The sequence below is a fragment of the Palaemon carinicauda genome, chromosome 35 (genome assembly GCF_036898095.1).
Source record: "Palaemon carinicauda isolate YSFRI2023 chromosome 35, ASM3689809v2, whole genome shotgun sequence".
NCBI lineage: Eukaryota > Metazoa > Arthropoda > Malacostraca > Decapoda > Palaemonidae > Palaemon > Palaemon carinicauda.
This window is the reverse complement of record NC_090759.1, coordinates 704,586-731,628: the sequence shown is the minus strand read 5'-3', so window position 1 is coordinate 731,628 and position 27,043 is coordinate 704,586. Positions and strand designations below refer to the sequence as shown.

At 25.5% G+C, this 27,043-nt stretch overlaps 1 pseudogene; it reads right to left on the bottom strand.

Moving 5' to 3' along the window:
• Window positions 1–3,226: 3,226 nt before the first annotated feature.
• LOC137627586 (DNA polymerase delta catalytic subunit-like) lies at window positions 3,227–12,211 on the bottom strand (annotated as a pseudogene).
• Between the last annotated feature and the right edge of the window lie 14,832 nt (window positions 12,212–27,043).

The window sequence follows — 27,043 nt, the reverse complement described above, 5'->3', positions numbered from 1 at the left end:
ATACAAGTACATTCTTATAAAGAAATAGAAAGTCCATTTAATATTATTTTTCCCAACAAAAAAGAAATTTTAGTAAAACAACATTCTTTGAAAAAAGCAAACAATCATGATTGGTTAAATAGAGTTATCAAACCATCAAGAGAATTTCCAATTCGTCATATACATCACCCATATAAAAAATGGCCGGTCGTTCATAAGAAATTTTTAGTTAATCAATATACTCAAAAAGAGTTAACCCATCCAATATCTGCCCTTAGATTAGCAACAGGAAGAGAATTTGAAACCAAACACTGGTATGAAACAACTAATAATCGTTTTTTGAATAATGCAGTACTTGGGAGTCCTATGTTTTATACATTTCATAATAACAACACACCCTGGACGGGAAAAGTGTTTTTAAATCCATTGGGAGCAGTTTATCGTCAATATTATGGAGCTACTATTTTATCAAAACCAGGAGAAATTGTAAAATTACAGTTAAGGGGTTATAAACAAGAAGAGTATCCCGATAATTCTATTATCACCTTACCGCCCGATTATAAAACAGAAATGATGGATAAAAATCAAATTGTATACGTTCCTTCGATTTTTCTTACTTACAAAGTAGAAGATTAAGTAATTAATCAACTAACGCTTTTATACATTATTAAAACCCTGCAAAACAATATAACGGTATTAATTTAACAAACAAACATAGATGTTTATAATCACTATACTCTTTTTCTTATTTATAGCCAAATTTATAATAAATTGTTACTTAAACACAATTACTTGGAAAATTATTTTATGTCGGTAACAATTATAGAAAATATATACTGTATATATATTATAGTGAAAAAAAAAATATATATATATATATATATATATATATATATATATATATATATATATATATATATACATATATATATATATAAAACTAATAATTTCTATTAATATCAATAATATTATTGTTGATAGCACTTACATAATGTATGAAATAAAAGAAATCGCTGGATTCTTGTTTACGTGTCCAAAAAATGTATCATTGGCACATTGTGTTTCCCGGGATTTTTACATGGGGGGTGGAATTGCTTTAGAGTTTAAGAAAAAATTCGATAATGTTCAAAAACTTAAAAATCAAAATTGTAGTGTGGGTAATGTAGCCATTTTAGATGAAAATGAACGATTCATTTACTATTTAGTAACCAAAGAAAAGTACTGGGAAAAACCTACATATATGAACTTGTCTCGTTCTTTATTGTCCATGAAAAATCATGCATTTAAAAATAATATATCTAAAATAGCGATGCCCCGTATTGGGTGTGGAATAGATGGTTTAAGCTGGCCAAAAGTTAAAAATATTCTTCATGTATTTTTCAACTTACAGACATTGAAATAAATGTTTATTATTTATAAGATACCGAATAAAAGGATTTGCTTTATTATTGTTATTCTGATATTACGAGAGAAATAAATGGAGGGGGGTGCATGATTAATTTATCATTTCCCTCTAATATTTTTTTGGTTTTTTCATATATATTAAAAAGATTTTTAAAGTTTGATATTAAAATAATCCACATTATGATAAGCATAATAATTATAAAGAATAAAACCATTTTATAATATTTCATATATCTAGTTTTTTTATTTTACTTAAAAAATATAAAATGAAAGTAGCCTTCTTGTCTTGATTATTAATTTCGTATACTTCTTGTGGTTAATACAATTCTCATCATGCAGGTTTTTATAAAAACCTTAACAGGCAAAACTATAACAATAGACGCAAACCAGTCTGATACTATAGAAAATATAAAGTATAAAATTCAAGATAAAGAAGGCATTACAGCAGACCAACTATGCCTTATATTTGCAGGCAAACAATTAGAAGGCAACCGGACACTTTCTGATTACAACATTTAAAAAGAAAGCACCATACATCTCGTCTTAAGACTAAGGGGGGGGGGGGGGAAGCACCTCATAATCAAATAAAAGTTATTAAAACTTAATCCAAACAACATATTTTTGTACAAAATTTTCTTTGTATTTTATTATCATCCCCCCCCCATTTGGGTAAAATCATTTGTATATAATTTTGCTTTGATAGTGATTCATTTTCTTCTTTACTAAATTTTTCGTTTAATAACTGGTACTCATATTCGGATAATTTTAACCCAATATTAATATCATTACCATAAGCTTGATTTTTATAATAATCTTTCTCTGTAAGAATATCATTAATTTTTTTTTACTCTTCATCTTCATTTTTGTTTTCATTTGTGATATCCATTCCTTTTTTTATGTAAACTGATTCTTTAATATTATTTTCTATTATTCTATGAATGCATGATTGAATAATGGAGGAAAGGCGTGAATTTTCATTAATATTTTTACACTCATTTGCAAAAATATGGGCAAAATCTTTGGGGTAACTGATATATTATCAACATCAAGAAGATTTTGATTCAGCAATTCACCTTCTAGATAATCTCTTAATTTATTTTCCAATGTTTTTGTTTTTATTTTGCCTAATTTTTTCATGATACTCATTGGTAACTAATTCTATTTTAATGGTATATGTATTTAAAATAAGTTAAAGAATTCAGTATAATACTTTTATTCATTATTACTTATATACTTAATTGATTGATTATATATAATATAAAACTACCAGAAAGACATTATCTTTTTTTATTTATTTACCAGAAGATCCAAATCCTTTATTGCCCCTACAAGATTCTATTTCCCATTTTTCATTTTTGTTGCTTTCAACTAAACAGATATCAAATCCCGAAAAAAAAATTTATTTGGGCAATCCTATCCCCAATATTTATTTCAAAAGAATTATTTGGATCAGAATTATACCACCACTTTTATAGGTCCAGTATAATCCGAATCTATCATTCCTGCAACAACATCTGCATAATTATTCAGAGCTATACCAGACCTAGATTTAATCTCTCGGTGTATTTTGGAAGGAAATTTCATACATATACCAGTATCAATGGCAATTCATTGACCGACAGGAATATTTTTATTTTAGGCACTATATAAGTCATAACAAGCCGCCCCCGCTGATCCTTTAGTAGGACATTTAGCATTGTCTGAAATTAACTTAAAGCTGACTTTTAGAATATTTTCCTCCATTATAATTATTTCTTCTGGGTGTGTAGTAATATGACTATAATACCAAGAGCATTACCATTTATATGAAATATTTTTGGGCGATAATAATAATATTTATAACCTATTGTGGCAAGCCAAAACGATCGCTAATTTTTTTTTGACCAAGAAAATCTATTTCTGTCTTTTTACGCATATAAAAAATAGGACAGTCACGATTACTGCATATAACTTCTTTAATTAATGATCCTTGACACCTTTGACATTCAGTCCAAAATTGATTGAATTTTCTTTCGAGTGTAGCTTATTTTTCTATGTGGTGTGTATACAAATCTGTTTCGTGTACTTTACAATTATTACATAAAGCGTTATATTCTACATCATCGGGTACTATTTTTCTTTTTAATAAAGGAATTTTACAATTTATACAAGTTGGATGTATTTGAAAAAATTGACTTAATGGTCCTACTTTACTTATTGGTAAACTCTTTTTTTGTGTATACTCTCCTATTAATATATAAGATTCAGTTTTATCACCGAGAATAGGTTCAAATATTCTAATAAGTGGCTTACTTAATTGATGTTCTAAATAATAATCATAATCTAATGGAATATTATTTTCTAATACATATATTGGATCTTCGGCCCTTTCATAAATAGGACTTTTTTTTTAATCCACATATAATAACGTATGAAATTCTATCGTCAAGTTTTGGAGTGCTACCGGCATCTCTTTTTCTTAATTTGATGGCTAGTTCATTGTGAATTTGTTTTCCTTTATATTCTTCTCCTTTTTTTGTTAATTCCTTTGTAATAACTAATTGAGAGATGTCAATCTCATTACAAAGTAATTTTGATATGGTTTGTTTGACAAAATTAAGGGCTTCTATTGGGTTTCTATCAATTAAGATTTTTTCAGACAATTATTTATGACCTTAACCACGAGTGGGCAATTGTCTCTACGAATTGTTTCTAGCCCCTTGCAATCTATTTTATCATAAGTATTAGCATTTGTATAATAAAGACCAGCATATCCTTTTTTATTAATAAGCAAGTAAGGGAAATATATTTTTTCAAAATCAAGTTTGATTGGCTTGATAAAAGACTGAGTCACATGATTCGCCGCCTCCTTGCCCAAATTTATGGCCTCTTCTAAAGTTTCAACTCCAAAATTAATCATAACACAATCGGTATCACCATATATAACTATAGCATTGTTATATTTTTCTTCAATCTTGTTTTTGGTAAGAGAAATCATCGTTCTTCAAAACGCCGTAACACTTTGTGATATATCTAAACACGGCAATTTACCAATTTGTGCGCCCGTAAAACCATAAACAGAATTAGCCAATATTTTATATGCCAGTTGTCTACCATCAAAGACTTTCTTTTTCCATGGATCTTTTTGTTTTTTAATGCAATTTTCGCCTTCTTACGAGCAATTAAAAAGGATTCTAAAATTTCTGGAATTAATCCCTTGCGCTTATGACTTTTTACAAAATAATTATTAGAAGGTGTAATGATATAATCGTCAGCTTCCAGAGTCATTTGATTAAAATATCTTTTATCAATAAAGGTTGTATAACACAGATTTTATGCTATCATTATCGATGGATATAATGATACAAAGTCTAAAGTAACGATTGGAACGTTATAATATCCTCTTTTTGGTTCAATAACTGTAGCTCCTTCATATTCAAAACTCTCCTTTTTATCAAACACCGGTAATACTAAATTCTGTTCTTTGGCTTTTCTTAGTATTTGGGAAAAAATTTTAATCTGTTGTCCTCTATTTATAACATATGATAAAGGAATGCCCGTTACGCGTGCCATTTCTATATAATTGACTACACACATCAATTTATTCAATAATTTTAAAGGAAGAATAGAATCTTTTAAACAATATTCTGCCAGTCTTTTTCTAGTCTGATCATTACCATTTTGTAATTCAGAAATTATAGAATGATGAACATCTTCTTTTTGTTCGTTAAGAAAATGATAAGATACAGAATTTAAAGAATATGACCGAAGTTTGTGTTCTTTTAGTATTATTGTTAAAAGGTCCATTAAAACCGTCCATCTATGTTAATGATTGTGTTATTTCTTTTTCCTATTTGTTTGTTTTGGGTTATGGTATCTAATATTGTAGATTTTATTCCTTTTACCCTTCCTAAATGAGCAAATACTGGCAAGTTTAAATGCTTAGCGTGGTTAAGTAAATATGGTAAATCAAAATTATTAATATTATATCCAGTAATGATATCGGGGTCAATAAACAATAGGAATTTTGACCAATTTTCTAACATTTCTTTTTCTTCTTGAAATGAAAATATTTTAGAGCCCACAATGGGAGCACAACTATTCAAAGTAAAAACAACACTTATGAATGGCTCATTCTCTCCGTGCCGCGTAACAACATTTCCAATTTGTATGACCGGATCTATTTCGGGTTCTGGAAATATTCCCCGTCTTCCCCCACACTCAATATCAAAAGATAATATTCTGAGTGGGGCAATAGACGCCCATTCTCCTTTGGGTTCATAAATAATTATTTTTTCCCACTCAAAAACGTTAACCTCTAATTGACAAGTAGTATTTTTAAAATTTGTCTCATTATTTTTTATTTCCCACTCACCAATAGGTAACTCGATCCAACAACAACCAGGCATCTGAGCATCTGTCATAAATCTAAGTGTGAAATCAACATTTGATTCGTAAACCCGAAAGTGAGTGGGATGTTTATCTATCACTAACCCATTTTCAAGAATAATCTGAGCTATAGATATTAATTTTGGTAAAGCCACAGTAACTTTAAAAAAACACAATGATGACGATGATTTTTTTTCTTGATATCCATATATACTTTGTTTAAACACCCTATCTACACTTAATACGTATTCCTTTAGTTTAATTTGATCTTTTGTTTCATTCAAGTAGATTTTTCGATTCAGAGCTCTTTTTATTTGGTCTGAATATGAAACTTGTTTTTGTGAATCTAATAAATTGACAGAAACATATATATATAAGGAAAAAATCCAAATACATTACAACAAATAGTATTCCCAATATCATTTAATCCAAATAATCTTATTATGGGTACCTGCTGCTGCTGCTGCATATTATAACCACCATATTCCTTTTTTCTTACCAGATAACCAATATAACAATCAATATCCATCTGCTGAAAACACAATTTATTTGTATTGGGAGTTGATAATGGTGCTGCTGGCCTATTCCATTCTTGGGGGAACCTATTTTTATTATCACCATTTTCAAAAAAATGCCACAATTTGCTTATTTTACAACTCATTTTAAATTATATCTTATGAAAAACTATTAAACGTAATACCAATTTCATATAAAGCCGTTTAAAAATAAACGGCTATATATATATATATATATATATATATATATATATATATATATATATATATATATATATATATATATATATATATATATATATATATATATATATATATATATATATATATATATATATATATCTTTTAAATTACCAGGAAAATAAATTTAGATTAAATTTGTAAATTGGGTACCTTTTTTGTTATACTAAAAAATGGCAACATATTATGCATTCCTTTTTAATAAAAAATGTTTACAAGAAGAACAAAACAAAGATGATTATGATAGTATTACCTATTATATGTTAAAACCCAAAGACTTGGCCTCACGGATGACATATAATATAAAAAACATGGCCATCAATTTGAAAGTATTATTATTTATTGTATAACTGATGTGATAAATTTGAAAAAATACGCTATTTTTCCTGAAGTTGACTCATCTGGTGATTATTTCATGATGAGTGTTTATGGATTTATGACCATATTTTTAAAAGAAATTTATAAAGAAGATATTCACCGAGACGTAAAAAGTTTAGTTGGTGTTTTCATCACCACACAAGAAATTTATGATAAGGGTAAAATACCTCCACCTTATAATGTGGTCAATTTAGACGATGAAAAAGACGAATTAAAAAATGAATTTGAACATGTATCGTTCGGGTCGTGTTCCGAGATTAAAATTTACCAATATTTGTTAAAAAAAACATCCAATGGCGATAAAAGAATTGAATGGTTTGAAAGAGGTGAAAAGGTTGATAATACAAAATAAAAATGATTTTGTTGGACGGGTGGATCACAAAGTTATACCTTATATTAATAATCAAATGTTTGATGTAAAAAAAGTATCTCTTAAAAAATAATCCTTTCGGTAGATATTTCATGATTTTCATTAAAACATAATAAAACATTATCATTGTCGATATCATTAATATCATTTTAGCACGTGTAAACATTAAATTAGAAAAATTAATACACCCGAATGATAGCAAAGTATTAAATTGAATATTAATATTATTTATTATTTCATCTATTGAATTAGCATTATAAGAACATTTTGCATAAGAAATGTTAGAATAAGTATCCGAATTTAGACGACTTAACTCAAATAGCCTCTGCCTGTGTTGTTCGGTTACAGAATATTCAGAATGGGAATTATAGGAAATGATAAAGGACAGGAAAAAAAGTTTCGAATTAGTATTATTTTCTTGTTGTTTTCTAAAAATTTCTAAAAGGGACACAAATAACATATAATCATCTAACCACGTTTTAGGATCTAAAAAAAATATAACAATGAAATTATTAATATAGTTACAATTCAGGTATTTTTCCAAGTTGTATAATTCGTCTTCTAGAAATAATTGTTTATTGTTTTTTTTTTAGAGATTTTCATATATAAACCAAGATTTTCATCTACGTCCTTTAAAATCTTTCTTTTCTTTATTACTTTATGGTTATTTATTATTATTATCAATGTATTTTTGTTTTTATAAGAAGAATTATTATTATTTCGGGGTGTGGTATGAAAATAATGATTATATGTTGTAGTGTTGATATCATTATTGTTATTTTTTGGATAACAATAACAACAAAAGGAAAACATTTTTTTTAATATTAAAAAAAAAACAAAGTATGATTATTTCTGAAATATTATTGTGGGTTATATTTATAATCTATGTAGGACTTTTTTGTATTTTATTACAAAAACACTTATTTAAAAACATTTTTGATGAATTATATCCTCCTATTGGTCTTTATTTTGCATCGCCTATATCAAATCAATATTCTGATCATTCATATTATAATGTATCGGTGTTTGCTAATGAAAAGGAATTTACTCTTGATTTCATGATTCATATTATGCCACAAGATTTTTATTTCTTTTTGAATGATAATAAATTAATTTATCACCCCAAAGAAGAAGAGTTATCTGAAATGTGTGATCATGAATTTCGAAAAGCCTTTCTCATTTTATTAGACAAAAAGGACGATGATTCAACCAATGTCATATATACTCAAAATATATGTCTCAGAAAATTAGATTACTTAAAAAATTTATACAAAAACAAAATTTTTTACAAAACATTTGATAAACTACAGAATCCAGAAACGATAATAAATTTAATTTTGAATTTGATAGACAAGGGAAAAAGTTTCAGAAATATTCTTAAACATGCCAACAGATAATAACTAATCACGAAAAAAAGAAACAAAATTGTTAACTGAGCTGAAATATTCACCTTCACATGATATGTCAAAAATAATAACCGAAAATGGAGAAACTTTTATGCAATTAGATTCTATGTACGAGTATTATGACTACAACAGTGGAACGAAAAAACAAATTGTTGATTTTGAAAAGGACGTCGAAATCATAAATTATTCTAATATTAAAATTGCCGACATTGATCATAATTTAAAGAGCAAACTACCGATTTCACCTTGTTTATTAAAATTATATTCAGGAAAAATAGTAGTTTTCATTCCTTATTGTGAATCAATTGATATTAGTCAAATTTAATTTGGAATATAATTCTAAAAATTTGATGGTAGATATAACACAATTTCCGTTTTCATTTTTAGGTAAAATACAATTGTTAGAGAAACATGTACATGTGTTTTTTTTCGTATAATTTTCCTGATTTTGAATGAGAAGTCTTAAAATGTTCATGAAAAGGACAATATACATTTCTATTATCATTATTAATATTATTATTATCATTTTTCGTGTTGCTGTGCATATGTAAAATATATTTACATTTCTGGGTAGCCAACGAAAAATCATTTGTTTTGTTGTTCTTGTAATGAAGGGCACAAAAACACTTGGATTGATTATTATATATAAATCTATAAGATTATTGGCATCATCATAATTTAATATAAAATAATAATAACGCGGGGAATTATTATCCTTGTTTTCTTGGTTGATTCTCAATTGTCCTATTATATAGAATTGTTTACCTTCTTTGTGATTGAAATATATTGTATTTATATTATTCGAAGAAAGACTATTTATTATATCGTTTTTCTTATTGTTTAATAAACTTTTCTCTTCTTTTATTATGAGGATATTTTTTTCGTTTTGATTCATAAATTCATTTATTTTATTAACTACACCTATATCTGGTCTCGTTGGGGAATAAAATATCCCGTCAATATACGCTGACATTTTTTTAATTTAATGAAAAAATGGCAGAAAAATCATATGTATACGAATTCAATACAACACCACATCATATTACTGAACGTTTTAAAAAAATATTTGAAGAAAAAACCTTCAATACAGTAATATTAAGTATAAACAGATTTTACATATGTCCTATAAATACACCAAAAGATATGTTAGAAAACAAAAACAAAGAGGATTTTTTAAATTATGATAATATTAACAAAATCTATTATATATTAGAGGAAAATGAACGAGACACGAGTATTATAACTGTCATGTTTAAAACCGACCAATATTTTATAAATTTATATTTAGTATTTAATAATAACATCATTGATTATAAAAGAAGTTATATAATCATGGGGCAAGACCCTTCCTTAGATATATCTCTAATGATTCCTTCCCTTCTCTCAAAAAATGATCATTGGAAAAGGTTAATTTATGGTGCTTTTTTTTGGAGCATGGGATACAAATAAAGTAAATAAGAATACATTGCTTTTTAATACAAGAAATACAAGAGAAATAATGAAAAAGTTATATTCTGACATAGTACCTTTTCCATACATCCATTATTTTTATCACCTGGTTTGTCACGCAGAAATGGAATATATTCCACAAAAAGATGAACCAGAAGAAGATGACCCATAAATTAATATTGTTAATAATACTCATAAAAATGGTGGAAACTGACACCAAAAAATGTTTTTATATATATTACATATATATATAAAGTAGATACATAAAACACTTGAGTCAGTTGGCCAACTATTTTAATAACAACCAAAAAAGAAAATATGTCAAATAAAACTCAATTATATGGATTATGGGATTCGCGTTTGTACCCATCAACAGAGTACCATCGTCTTGTTATATATTCTAAATTTTGTGATAATATTATGAATGCTTCAAGTGGATGTTCTGAATGTATCGAAAATTTGTGTTCAGTACAAATTTTATCTCTTATTGAACAAATTGCAATGTGGGCAGTAACTGATGGAGGTAAATTTACAAATGGGGAACAATATCTAGAATCAATACCCACCAACACGAAAGATACAGAAGGAAAACCAATATTTCTGTTATTTATTTCTATAGCTAAAATCATGCCACATGAAATGGCAAATATATTCATGCCCGCAGTAATTGATAATTTTTGTCAACAAATTGGTAAAGAACAAATAGATATAAATTCCTTGAACCAAAAAATTTTCAGATATTATTTGATACATTTTCCCCTTTGGTTATTGCTAAAACATTAGACAACCTTTCTCATTGTTATCAAGGTTTATTATACAATTATTTTTTTAAGCATTCATGGGAAGTTAGGTTTCGTATAAACAAACTTAATATAACAGAATGGTATATTAATCCCCATCGCGTATTTTATGATGTCAATTTATGTTATGAGCTAATAGAGTGATTAATGTATAAAATACGTAAATTAAAATTACCCACTATTATCGGATGTTTTGAGCCAATTTTAAATCCAATAGTATTTTGTTTAGAGTGGATGATTGATGGATTTTTTCATGTCATAGGGCCTTGTATTTTAGCTGGAACTCGTGATTGTAATTTTTTGAAAGTAAATGGGGCATTAATGCATGACTTTATAGATGTTACTACACAGATAGATATTGATCCAAAAACAAAGACATCCTTTTTAGCCTTTTTGGGACATTTATCAGATGCAAACTTTGAACAGGTTATTACTAACTGGTTACCAATATTTTCCCAAACAAATCAAAATAATTTTGATCATTGCTCTGCTGTGTTAGAAATGTTGGTCGAAAATGTTATCCATGAAGGAGATTTGGCACCTCTTATTTGTGAAAACAAAGAAGATATAGTTGATAGTTTTGAATATTTTTCTGAAAATAAGTGGTTGTGTATGTATTTAAATTCGAACAAAATGTCAACCGCCACCCTTGAAATGGCTAAGGTGGCCATATGGAACGAGCATTGGAGATTATTCAGCCACGTATTAGAAGATGGGAATTTTAGTCCAGGAATTATAAAACATTTAGCAGTATTTTCAAGTAATAAAGTTATTGGAATTGAGAAACTATTGAATAAATATCATACGTGGTTACCAAAAACGCCAGTGATACCGGAAGGATTAACTTTATTGCAATATTGTATTAAAAATGAGGTTAGTAATTTTTATCAAATAATAAAACTAAGTCATATGAAAAATAATTTGAATGTTTCTGGTTTAGATGGCCTAACTCCCATTATGACTGCCTGTTGTGTTAAAAAAAACGAATTATTTTCAACTTTTATTAAAAGCTGGGGCCTCTTGTTTTCTAAAATCTTCAACATTAAATCAAACAATATTTCATAGGATTGCTACAGCAAAGGGTAATAAAAAGTTACTATTAATATTGAAAGATTGGCAAGATAGAAATCCGCTGATGTTGCTTCCAGATATAGAAATTCGACAACCCGATGGAAATTTGACGGCACTACAACTAGCATTACTCTTAAAACGTAACGACGTTGCCAGACTTTTAATGTCTTTGTTTCATAGCTCACCTACGAGTTTATTTGGTAATTCTAGCATGTTTAATACGGCCAACATGATGTTTCTTTATAATAATGCTACAGGATTACAAATAATCAAATCAGTATCATCATCGTTCATTCCCAATTTAACACAAATATATGGTTCATATTTGGATGGGACATTAGAACGCCCAACCAATATGGAAACGTGGCCAGTGTTTATAATTCCATGTGAATACATTTTGACAATATATGATTTTCCAATGTCCCCAAACAAAGAATCAATCCGTCATAGTTTGTGGGGTTTAAGTGATAAACGAGATAGTGAATGGGTAACCAATGGGGAAATAGAAGGAAAAATAGAAAGTTGTCCAATTTGATTAGATGACATGAAAAAGTATTTTATAACAGACTTTGGTTACAAGTTTCATCCATTTTGTTTATCTCGTTACTTTTCTTAGAATAAAATTTGTCCAGTATGTAGATATGATAAAATAATAAATCTTCCTGTTGTTCGCAATCAAAATAAATATCCCACCAAACCACCCCCACCATTGTTAAATGAAAGACTATTAGTTAACCCCCCCCCCCCTCAACTAACACAATATTACCTTATAGAATTCTTTATAATTCAGTTCATTTTTGTAATAGTTATAAATTTATCCCACCTTTTATTTGTGGACATATTTTTGAATGCTATTTCCTTGTACATCAAGAATGGGTATCTGAAACTAAATACTTTAAATAAGAAATATATATTTGTGGTACATATATATACATACAGTAACTTGTTATATTTCAAACAAAAATATAATAATGAAGAAAGAATATGTTTACAACTTTAGCTTGGTATCTCCAGAGATTTTGGGGTTTGTTTTATTTAGTAATAATAATACATTAACGGACCTGGGAATAAAAATATTGTCAGCGTATGCGGCGCATAAATTTTCCATGAAATGTAATAATGGATATTTTTATAAAGTATCAAAATTAGAAAATGAAAAACTATTGACTGAAAGAAAATTATTAAAACAAGTAATTTTAACTTTTGATGTTATATTGGTAGAGATGAATGAAGAAGATAAAATGAATTTGATTGTTAGAGAAAATGAACAAATCATGATGGTATCACAAGAACATGAATATAGAAGGTATGTTAATGAAAACCACCCATTATTAATAAAAAAATTTAAGGGGTCGTGTAATGATCTTTCGTGTATGACGTTCTATAGTCAAGAAATAGAAATCCTATTTGATAATTATCGTTTGTGTATCAATCCAATAAAAAAAACGTATAATATTCAATATAAGAAAATTAGAGAAAAAAAGGAAACTTTTGTACGAAATATATTGACTCGTGAAATGCTATATATAAACGATGAGGGTCCCGTGTATAAAGAACCTTATTTCATTATATTGGCAAATAATAACAGTATCATAGGTTTAGCTTCATTTTTAGAATGTAATAACTTTGCTGTAAAGACAGTTTATATTGAACAAGGCCCCATAAAATTATATCAGCGAATACAACCCGATAATTTTACACAATTCTATCCATTTATTTTAGAGTACGAGGAAAGTTATGTGAATAAGCAAACTTCTGATATATTGACTTATTTTGTTATGTGTTGGAGATTAAATGCTTCTGTTTCTAAAAATGTAAACAAAATTAATAATGTTTTAGATGACTACATATCTGCATCGAGTAAACCGCACCATGTAATTAATGAAACCACAATAAAAAAATCTAACATATTCATGAAATTTAATGGTATTCCCGCTACATTAAAACTAAAAATCGTTGCGTCATCCCAAAACCCAAACCTATGGTTATTATTGATATTCAAACAAATGCATTTATAGCAGAAGATAGAATGAAAATTATTCAGGACCTAGGGAAATTTCATAGCTTCTTATTTATATGATTTCTTTATATTTTTTCAGGGAGAGACGTGTAAAGGGATTTCTTTATGTAGTTCTTTACAACCAAAAAATCAGGCCATAAAGATGATCGATAAAAACATTTACGAAGTAAAATTAGATGCTTCTTCATCATTAAACGAAATTTCTGATATTATTAGGGAACGCCCCGATAAATATAAACCAAACAGTAGTTATATAATCAACATTATACAGGCACTCCAAAAAATGAATTAAAGTGTGTTAAGTAATTTTTTAATATATATATATATATATATATATATATATATATATATATATATATATATATATATATATATATATATATATATATATATATATATATATATATATATATATATATATATATATGTGTGTGTGTGTGTGTTTGTGTGTGTGTGTTTTATTATACATTATTCAATAGTTTTTCTTCATCTATTTATTAATTAAATGACATATATTTTAGATACTAAATGATAATAAATATCATTTTTAAAATACAACAAAATCCATCGTGTTTTTACATTTGCTAGTATTAAAATTTTTAATTATAGGGTTAATTTGAATTAATCTATTAATATATTCTTTTGAATTTTTCGGTAAAAGCCAAATATTTTCGTGTGACAATTGAAGAAGACATAGATATTCTAACGTTTGGGGCCTTTTAAACAACTCTCGTTCATTTTCATCCAGGAATTCATAAATTGTATTTGTATTGTGGTGAATTTCCAAATTCCAACAATAACTATTATTATTTGACGAAAAAAAGATTAGCAAATGTATTAAAGAGGGGTGTTATAAACATTTTACCACATATAAGCGGATAATCATGACTTAAAACTTTTTCAATAGTATTAACATTCAAATTTATATAAAGGTTTAAATTATCGATATATTTTGACCGGAAAGACAATATATATGTAATTAGTCTCTTTGTACTGTACGTCATTATTGTCGTTTAGGTAGTTTAGATCGAAATCAATAAAGTATAATCGATCAATTTGACTAGTTGTTAATTTTGATAAATTTATATTACTCTTCATTTCCCAAGGAATGACTATTTTATCAAAATAAACTATATAATCAAAGATTTGAAGATTCATATAATTGAACAGATCTCTAATTTCTATTATATCCGTATACAAACTTTTGAATTCGTTACAATAAGTATTATCAATATTCATTATTTATATATATTTAGATTTTAAATAGATAACAGAAACTAATCTTAAGTTATTGTATAAATACCAAATATGGTAAAATAAAATAAAATATTTTTTAGATTATTTTGGTTGTTCATTATAAATTGTAACAACATAAAATACAGCAGAACAGCAATATATAAAGGATATAAATACAATATATATATATGAGAAAATGCAATAATAACAAGACTATCCAAAGAAACAGCTCTCCTATTTTGACTTGTAAAGTTAAGTTTTGTTTATGTTTATAACCATTTTTATATCACTTAATATATATATGAAAAAAAATTCTAACCTAAAATTAAAAAACGTCATGATGGCCCAAAATAATAATGATAATAATAATAATAATAATAATAATAATAATAATAATAATAATAATAATAATAATAATAATAATAATAATAATAATAATAATAATAATAATAATAATAACGATTATATGATTCAGGCCTCATTTAACCAAACAAGAATAAAATTATATAGTATACTTATATACTACCAAAATTTCTTAATATACTATAAGAAATTTTATGAGACAATAATGAAGCCGGTCAAACATACAGTATATCATATAGTATAAATTATTCTCCTTACTATAAAACTCCTATACTCCCTATAAAAAATATGCAATTTTTCAAAGCTTTTAATCAATCTAAATATCCCTCAAATACCTTAATTGTATTAGAAAATTTTTATCCTCATATTCGAGCGGTAAAATCAATAATTGAATCTATTATTGATTATGAAAGTAGATTATCTAAATATAGAAAACATTTACAACATAAAATTACACGCGCAATTCAAATTCAAAATAATATCAGGCAATTATACCGATATTTTTTAAATATAATTCATTCAAATGGAAACGAGTATGATAAAGATTATCAAAAGGTATTATATAGTTTCATTTCTCAAGTTGAAATATAAGCAGCAAATGTGTTATTTTATTAAATCTAAAAAATATAAATACAACAACATATAATAGTAAAGATAATTATGGAATAAATAATCAGAGTCCATATCAATATACTTAACTTCAACAACCACAACATCAGATATCACCATTTAACAACACCACCACCGCCACCACCGTCGATAACAATCCGGTTCTGATACCACAATCATCTATTCCTTCTGCTGCTACTGTAATTCCGCAAGCACAAGCACAAGGTAATACTAATAATGATTACAGACAACAACAACAACAACAACCTTTTCTAAATCCTAATAATCTACATACAAATTTTGGTGATGGAAAAAATCAACAAAAGAAAAAAAGAACGAAGAAGTTTTGAATACATTAATAGAGAATTTATCTACTCCCGAATTAAAAAGTTTAACACAAGACTTGGAAAAAACGATAGATTCGCTTAGCGAAGAGTGTATATTTAGTCATTTACTATATGAAATTTTTGATAATGGTATAGAATTTGATATAACAAGTCAAATTAAACAAATATATACAGATTATTTAAATAGAAAATTAAATGAGCGCCATGAAAGGGTATTTGAAAGCTTTTGTGCGCCTTGTACTTATCTAAAACTTGGTTTGCTATATGAAAATATTGAAAATCCACTTCAACATACATCCTGTAATATGAATCCAACGAGGCATGGGTATGAAAAGTTTAATATGGGTCCATTTATCCATGGTCGATCCATTTTTCGAATAAACTCTAAATTGTATCCATCAGAGAATACTGGTTTTTCTGAAACCATTGCATTTCCTCTCGGGGTTTTAATGTTTCCATATAGTAAAATCTTAATGCAAATATTAGCAATGAATCATAATAGAATTTGTAATGGAGTTAAAGTCTGTATGATAAATTCTAGCTAAGAACAAATATCAAATGGAAAAGTTCTTTCAAGGTTTTTAGCCAGAAATAATACATATTATGAAAGAGATAAAAACGTTAATATAAGAGATTTAAATAAAAGAAAAAATACCCACCAAAATAAAAAGAGTAAAATAGAGAATAACAATATTGGAATATTACCAGAATTAAAAAAGTTTTTAGATGAATATAACAACAAATCTGGTGCCGAAAGTGATGTTGATAATACCAGTAGTAGTAGTTCTAAACGCAAACATAAAAGGAAAACAAATCTTGGACCATTTAAAACTAATTCTTATAGTAGCAGTAGTAGTGATGATGATAATGATGATGATGATAATAACAATCCTTATAATTTATATATAAAATCAGTTGATAGTGATGATAATTTTGATATTGATAATATTTTCCAGAACGGAGAACCTTTGAAATATGTTTTACCGGGAGATAATCCTCAAGATCCTAGAGATATTTCTATGAGAGTATTCGATTTAAATCCCGTACTTATTTTGTTCATTCGAACCATGATGAATATTCAAGGACAGTCAGATAAAAACCACGAAAGGAGTATGATGACCATTAATGATGATAAAAGCAACAACACCTTAAAATATTTAGACAAAATGCCACTTTTTTTTCTAATAACAGGTTATTGTGCCACACATTACATGATATTGTAAGTTTAGCTTTTCTTAATGAAGTACACCAAGAAAATTTAATGGAAATTCCTCCCTTTAATAGGCAGTGCCTTTTAGCTCCATCTAATATTTTGTTTGTAAACAAGCATGAAAATGCAATTATGGTTTCTAATTCTTTGAATCAACCTAGTGATTGTTCTGCATATAATTTTCTCATAAAGCTTATGGATGAATCACATATAAATGATAAATTGATTTCTACTGCTTCAAATACAAATTTGACACATAATGGAAATGTTCCTAGGGCTAAATTAACATCAAGTACTATTGGTAATATATATGATAATATGAAAATTGTAGATGAACAAGTTAGTAGTAATAAGTACCACAAAAGTAAAATTTTTGAAAAAGAAAAAGAAAAATATATCGAATCTATAAATAAACATTCTGATATGTTTAATGATATACACAATAAATTAAAAAATTCAGCTGATATATTTGTTAATTACTTCTGTGAATTTAATGATGATTTTAATGAAAAGGTTGAGTTTAAGGATCATGAATTTGCCTTTGACGTTGCTAGGAAATTTTATCCACAATTAATATTAAATGTAAAAAATAATAAAAAACAGTATACTTTAGATTTTTCAGTAAAAAAGGGGGAAAGACCAATAATAGACAATTCCCTTCCAAACATCGTTTACGTAAAAAACCTAGGTTTTGTTACGTTAACAAATATATGCAATGGAGCGCCCCTAGTTCTAAAAAACTCTGTACTTTATATTCAAAATTTGTACAACCGATTCACCAAAAATAAAAATACTCTATATTTAGAAGCACCTGGTATGTGTTCTAAAAAGAGGACAAAGGGAATGATAACACACAGTCAAAATGATGATGATAATTTTACAATGCATACTAGAGGAGAAATGGTGACTAATATTCCCCTAAAAAATAAACCGTCCGATGATGTAATTAATATGTTTAGCGAAGAATCTGATTTTGATTACCTGGGACATATTTGACGGAAAGATTGTACAGGACCCAGTATCCATGATTACATATCAAAGTATTCTACTGATAATTCGAATTGTTTACGGCTATTTTAATGATATTTTGGTTATTTTCAAAACAATAGCATATATAAAGTACATATATATATATATATATATATATATATATATATATATATATATATATATATATATATATATATATATATATATATATATATATATATTTATATATATCAAAGTTTATGTTAGATAACTAAAATACTGATTACCTGGTTATTGTGGGTTTCCTCTCTAAATTTTATTATTATATAAAGATTTAATTAACAACTTATAATAATTTTTTGTCACACCTTAAACATAAATTAGCAAAAACTTTTAAACGTTTAAATACAAGTATATATATAATCATTAATTTTTTTTTTATTTATTATTGTCGGCGACAAAGGAAAGTATTGAGTTATAACATATTTTCTAAACAAATTAGAAAATAAACTATGGAAAAATATAATCTATTCAATAATAGTTTAGAAGGTGTTGTTGAATCTGAAGCAAAACTAACTCGTATCATATTTCAAGAATTATTGAAAAAAATTTTAAACGACGAATCTACAGAAAATTCTACTTTGAAAAATATAACAAAACGCATTTTTGATTGCAATAACATAGATTCTTTATCAAATGTTGATATTTTCAACAATACAAAGAAAATCCTCTTACTGAAAAAATATATTGCCAATGATGATTTTAATATAACAACCTTTGTTCTTCAGACTTTACGGGAAGTTTTTGATAAGGTTCAGAATGTTCCAATATCAAACTCAAAATACCCGCAAATGATTCAAGCAATTGGACATATTAACCGCAATATGAAAGCCATGTTGCATAAAGTATCAGTTTTGAGGGACCAAAATTTGGATAAATTAACTAAACTTGCTGAATTATTAAATAAAAAGAAATCTACAAACAATTTAACAGACGAATTAACACCTATAGATAATAAAGATTTGATTATTAATATGGTATTTTGTTCGCTGTTTAATATAGGTTTTCATTTTATTACCGATATGTTATTTAAGCAAATGGCTGTATCTGATAAAGATAACCACCAGGATTCTACAATACTTGATTTTTTAAGCGAAAAATACTCGCATAATAATGTTATCTTTACAGGACACCCCAAAATGAAAGTTGATAATAATGTTAATTATCTTTCGGAAAATTCTAAGAATGCTAGTATTATTACAATTAATGATAATTGTAATAAAAACAAAGATTTCCTCTCTGATAAGGAAATAATAAAAAATCTAGAACAAATTAACAACAATAATAACAAAATGGGATATAATAATGTCATTAATGATAATGATGATCAATTTGAAATTAAGAATAATAAAACAAAAATTAGTAAGGAAAATTATAACCTTAAATTAACAAATGGTTTTTTATTGAACTCGGTCATGCAAAATAGTAATGATAACTATACCAAAGAAAAAAAAGAAGTAGGAATTGTTCAAGAAAAGGAAGAACTTCATGATGATAAGATGGACGATAAAATATTTATCAATGAAAATTCCAATGATGACCAAAAAACGGAAAAATATTTTGATAAAGAAATTTGTTGCAGAGACAACGAAAAAAATAACAACAACAATAATACTAGTTATATCATAGAAAATAGCAAAACTTTTATTTCATATTAGCTGGGAGGAGAAGCCACGTACTTTAGTAATGATACAGAGAAGAAAGAAAACGAAAAAGAGTTTAATGATCACGCATCACAAAAAAACAGTTTTTCCGATGATAATATCCCCATCACCAAAGAATTTGATCATGATAATGCTAACTTTATTATAAAGGATAATTATACATCACGGGAAACTCGTTTTTCTGAGGATAATACTACCACTATCAATAATAAGGAAGATGAAGATGATGAAATAAAAGAAGACTCTGACGACGACGAAGTATTTGTCGAAGATGATAGTGATAATGCTAACTTTATTATAAAGGATAATTATACATCACGGGAAACTCATTTTTTGAGGATAATACTACCACTATCAATAATAAGGAAGATGAAGATGATGAAATAAAAGAAGACTCGGATGATGACGATGATGATGATGATGACGATGAAATGGGTGATGATGAAGTATTTATCAACGAAAACAATAGCAACAATAAGAAGAGAAAAGGTAGTTTTGAAATATTTCAATATAAAAGAATCCGTTTAGGAGGCAACAATGAAAATAATGATAATGATAATAATAATACTAGTATTTTTAAAGAAAAAGATCATTTTAATGTACATGAAAATAAATACATGCCAATTGACAATGATAACGAAAAGGAATATAAGGAATATCACGATGAAAATGAAAAATTAATCATCAACAAAGAAGGAATTTTATCTATAAATCAAAACAAATTTAATTTATCCTCAGAAATATTAACACCTTATAATCAAAGTAATATATTATTTAGATGAAATATGTATAAACCAATCCTCGACATAAATTACATCAAAGGGTAATATATTTGAGTCCTATATAAATCAAAATAGCAACAAACAAAACGAGAAATATTGCTAACATTATTTTATTGAAAGACTTTATGCAAAATAAACATTTATGTAGGCTATCCATTTTAGTAATTACGTAACCCACCCGTCCGTTGGTTTATTTATGTTAGGGGTAATATATTTGAGTCCTATATAAATCAAAATAGCAACAAACAAAACGAGAAATATTGCTAACATTATTTTATTGAAAGACTTTATGCAAAATAAACATTTATGTAGGCTATCCATTTTAGTAATTATGTAACCCACTCGTCTGTTGGTTTATTTATGTTTTTATGGTTTATTTGAAATAAATATTTTTATACAAAAATATTTGTTATCGTTATTAATTTAGTTAAAATTACTTTAAAACAAATTAAAATATATTTATTAATAAATATATGATTAAAAAACTTTATGTATATATAATATATCATTTTCTCATATTTAATTATTTCCAATCTAACGGACCAATGTATAGAAAACCTTCTATATTATCATTGTTACTTTTATTTTTTTTAAATTCAAGTAGAGCACAAGTTGAATTTGAAACAAAACATAATATATCCCCGTTTCGTGTATAATTTGGAGATTATATCAATGAAAATGAAAGGCGGTTTATATATTATAAAATCAACTTTAATAAAATATACATGGATATTTTATATGTCAAAAAAAATTTGATGATGAGAAACTAACTAATTATATATTACCAATAATTCACAAATTTGAAACATTTTTTGAGGTTGTTAATCGACACAAACCTCTTGGTTTATATTACAATAATTTTACTTGTTATACTTATTTTTCCTCGTTGGTTTATAGTTTACCAGATTTATATAATGGGTGGGAAAGATTTATGAAAAGCGCATTTATATTGGATATAGATTTGAATTTAATCTATAAAATGAACAATACTTTAAATGCCATCAAGAAAATAATTACTCGTTCAGAGCCTAATCCATTATCCTACCCCGAGCATCTGCCTTATAAATTGAAACTTCCTACAAACTCCATGCCTTTTCCTATATGGGTAAATGCTTTAAAAAAAGGAAAATATTGTGTAGAGTATGAATTATATAGTTATTACCCACTTTTGATGCCATTATTATTTCCATTGCCATTACAAAATCCTCCGCCGTATAATACTATGTTCGCTATACAAAAATACCAAAATAATTCATTTTATTTGGCTAAGGCAATATCGCCTACTTTCATTCTTTCAACTATTATAGATTTGGTGGACATAGAAAATTGTAATATAACTAACGGTATATGTTTTTTATGTGGACCCAATAATGTTATCCTCAAAGAAAATCAGACAGGTAATTTTACAAATTCTTTTAATGATTTACTTATTCTACACACGAACCCAAATTTGAGGAATAGGACATTAAATGCTAACTGCAATAATAGTTGGCGTTCGGTTATATCTGAAAACATTGAATTATTTTTCTATAATAAATCCACAACGTGTTCAGTATTTTTATATAAAGATAATTCATCCAAAAAATCTACAACAGAACACGATGTTGTATATAACAAAGATGTAATTATTACTAAATGTTTTTTTACACAAAACCACAATATATGTTTAATTGTATTAAATGTCATTTTACATTCATCAATTCTTACTTTCACTATATATTATCAATATTCTAAAAACATGAATGAAAGTTTTAAATATTATACAACCGAATATACAAACAAAGTTGGCAGAGAAAGTATTGTTACTTTACCCAATTTTCAACAAATAAATGATTTTTCAGAAAAAGAAATAGACTTTATATCATTGATTTAATAAATGTCACTGTTCATTATAACGTGTTTGCTATTTTTATAAGAAAATCATTTTATAGGGTACTAGTTAAACCTATGTTAAATATTTTTTTGGTTGGTTATTCTTATTAAAAAAAAATTTATATAAAAAATATTTGTTTATCTAAAGGTTTTTGAAGATATTCATATAAACCCTTATTTTTGTAATTAAAAAGTAGTATTTGATGAAACAAAAACATTTATATTTTCTGCTTTTTCAACAAAAACCTAATTTCTTGTCATATCGAGTGCCATTTTATACTTGTTTATCGAAACATTTTTAAATTTATTCATATAAACCCTTAATTTTGTAATTAAAAAGTAGTATTTGATGAAACAAAAACATTTAGATTTTCTGCTTTTTTAACAAAAGCCTAATTTTTTTGTCATAACGAGTGCGATTTTATACTTGTTTATCTAAATATTTTTAAAGTTATTCATATAAACCCTTATTGTTGTAATTAAAAAGTAGTATTTGATGAAACGAAAACATTTATATTCTGATTTTTCAACAAAAACCTATTGTTTTGTCGTATTAGGTGTTATTTTTTTTTATTTTTCCCCCCCTTTCAATGTCCATTTTATCTAATAAAACTACATTTATATTAAAAAATTCATATATTCTAATTTTTTTTCTGTGTCTTTTGTGGTTTTTCTGTAAAAATTATTATTTTTTTTTTTGTATTAAAGAATATTTTTTTTTTTAGACTATTTTTCTTCAATTTTTTATATTTTTGTGGGTTATTCTTATAAAAACTAGGTTTTTTTTTATAAAAAATACTTATTTGTCTAAATATTTTTAAATTTATTCATATAAACCCTTATTTTTGTAATTAAAAAGTAGTATTTGATGAAACAAAAAACATTTATATTTTCTGTTTTTTCAACAAAAACCTAATTTATTTGTGATAACAAATGCTATTCTTTATTTTTTCCCCCGTCCAATGTCCATTTTATCTAATAAAACTACATTTATATAAAAAAATACATATATTCTAAATTTTTTTTGTGTGTCTTTTGTGGTTTTTCTGTGAAAGATATTAATTTGTTTTGTATTGAAGAATGTTTTTTTTTATTTTTAGATTTTTTTGGGGGGGATTTCTATTTTTTTTTTGTGGTTATTCTTATAAAAACTATGTTTTTTTTATAAAAAATACTTGTTTGTCTAAATATTTTTAAATTTATTCATATAAACCCTTATTTTTGTAATTAAAAAGTAGTATTTGATGAAACGAAAAACATTTATATTTTCTGTTTTTTCAACAAAAACTTAATTTATTTGTCAAAACAAATGCTATTTTTTATTTTGTCCCCCCCGTTCAATGTCCATTTTATCTAATAAAACTACATTTATATAAAAAAATACATATATTCTAAAAAATTTTGTGTGTGTCTTTTGTGGTTTTTCTGTGAAAAATATTAATTTGTTTTATATTAAAGAATGTTTTTTTTTTTATTTTTAGATTTTTTGGGGGGATTTTTTTTTTTTTTTTTGTGGTTATTCTTATAAAAACTATGTTTTTTGGAAAAAAATACTTGTTTGTCTAAATATTTTTAAATTTATTTATATAAACCCTTATTTTTGTAATTGAAAAGTAGTATTTGATGAAACGAAAAACATTTATATTTTCTGTTTTTTCAACAAAAACTTAATTTATTTGTCATAACAAATGCTATTTTTTATTTTGTCCCCCCGTTCAATGTCCATTTTATCTAATAAAACTACATTTATATTAAAAAATACATATATTCTAATTTTTTTGTGTGTCTTTTGTGGTTTTTCTGTAAAAAAAATATTAATTTTTTTTGTATTAAAGAATGTTTTTTTTTTTTAGACTTTTTCTTCAATTTTTTACATTTTTTTTGTGGGTTATTCTTATAAAAACTAGGTTTTTATATAAAGAAATACTTGTTTATCTAAATTTTTTTAAAGTTATTCATATAAACCCTTATTTTTGTAATTAAAAAGTAGTATTTGATGAAACAAAAACATTTATATTTTCAGTTTTTTCAACAAAAACCTAATTTATTTGTCATAACAAATGCTATTTTCATTCCCCCCCCCTTCAATGTCCATTTTATCTAATAAAACTACATTTATATTAAAAAATACATATATTCTAATTTCCTTTGTGTGTCTTTTGTGGTTTTTCTGTAAAAAAATATTAATTTTTTTTTGTATTAAAGAATGTTTTTTTTTTATTTTTTAGACTATTTTTCTTCAATTTTTAATTTTTTTGTGGGTTATTCTTATAAAAACTAGGTTTTTATATAAAAAATATTTGTTTATCTGAATATTTTTAAATTTATTCATATAAACCCTTATTTTTTTAATTAAAAAGTAGTATTTGATGAAACAAAACATTTATATTTTTTGTTTTTTCAACAAAAACCTAATTTATTTTTCTTAACAAATGCTATTTTTTATTTTTTTCCCCCGTTCAATGTCCATTTTATCTAATAAAACTACATTTATATTAAAAAATACAGATATTCTAATTTTCTTTTTGTGTCCTTTGTGGTTTTTCTGTAAAAAATATTAATTTTTTTGTATTAAAGAATGTTTTTTTTCCATTTTTTCAGACTATTTTTTTCGATTTTATTTTTTGTGTTATTCTTATAAAAACTAGGTTTTTATATAAAGAAATACTGGTTTATCTAAATATTTTTAAAGTTATTCATATAAACCCTCATTTTTGTAATTAAAAAGTAGTATTTGCTGAAACAAAAACATTTATATTTTCTGTTTTTTCAACAAAAACCTAATTTATTTGTCATAACAAATGCTATTTTTTATTTTTTCCCCCGTTCAATGTCCATTTTATCTAATAAAACTACATTTATATTAAAAAAATGCATATATTCTAATTTTTTTTGTGTCTTGTGATTTTTCTGTAAAAAATATTAATTTTTTTGTACTAAAAATTTTTTTTTTTTTTTAGACTATTTTTTTCGATTTTTTTGTGTGTGTGTGTGTGTTATTCTTATAAAAACTAGGTTTTTATATAAAAAATACTTGTTTATCTAAATATTTTTAAAGTTATTCATATAAACCCTCATTTTTGTAATTAAAAAGTAGTTTTTGATGATACAAAAACATTTATATTTTCTATTTTTTCTACAAAAACCTAATTTATTTGTCATAACAAATGCTATTTTTTATTTTTTTTCCTGTTAAATGTCCATTTTATCTAATAAAACTACATTTATATCATAAAATACACATATTTTGATTTTTTAAAATATTTTTTCTTATTTTTCAATAGTTTTATATGTCATGTTATTAACTAGAACTCAATATTATGAATCCAAACGGTAATATTGTTAACTAAAATGTAATTTAATGAAAAAATATAATACAAATGTTAACCACAAAAAAATAAAGTTAACCGAAAGAAAAGCAAGTTATGAACTTCGTTAGTAATATTATGAAAATTTTTTATTAGTTTTCCAAAGTTTTATTAATTGATTTTGTTGAAATTTTTATTGAAATTTACGTATTTTTTCAATTAAAAAATAATTGTCGGGAATATGAAAAATTATGAGTAGGTTAATAAAAAATAGATTGATATCGCCCATGAATATATATTTAAAACAAATAATAATCGTTTTTTATGACAAATAAAAGATTTTTTGCGGTAACTAATGTATTTATTAATAGTATTACAAAAAATAATTTAAGAGTGTTACACAAAAAACATAACCACGCAAAATATTACCTTAACTTTTTTGAATTTTGTTAAATTTTAATAACTTTTAAATAATTATTTTATTGTTACTGTTATTCAGTTATATGTAATAGTAGCTGTACATCTGTATATGTATATAAACCCTAGAATATGAACTGCAATACGTCATTAGACTTCTAATTTACGACCAAGTAACATATAGTTGATAGCTAAATATTCTAGTA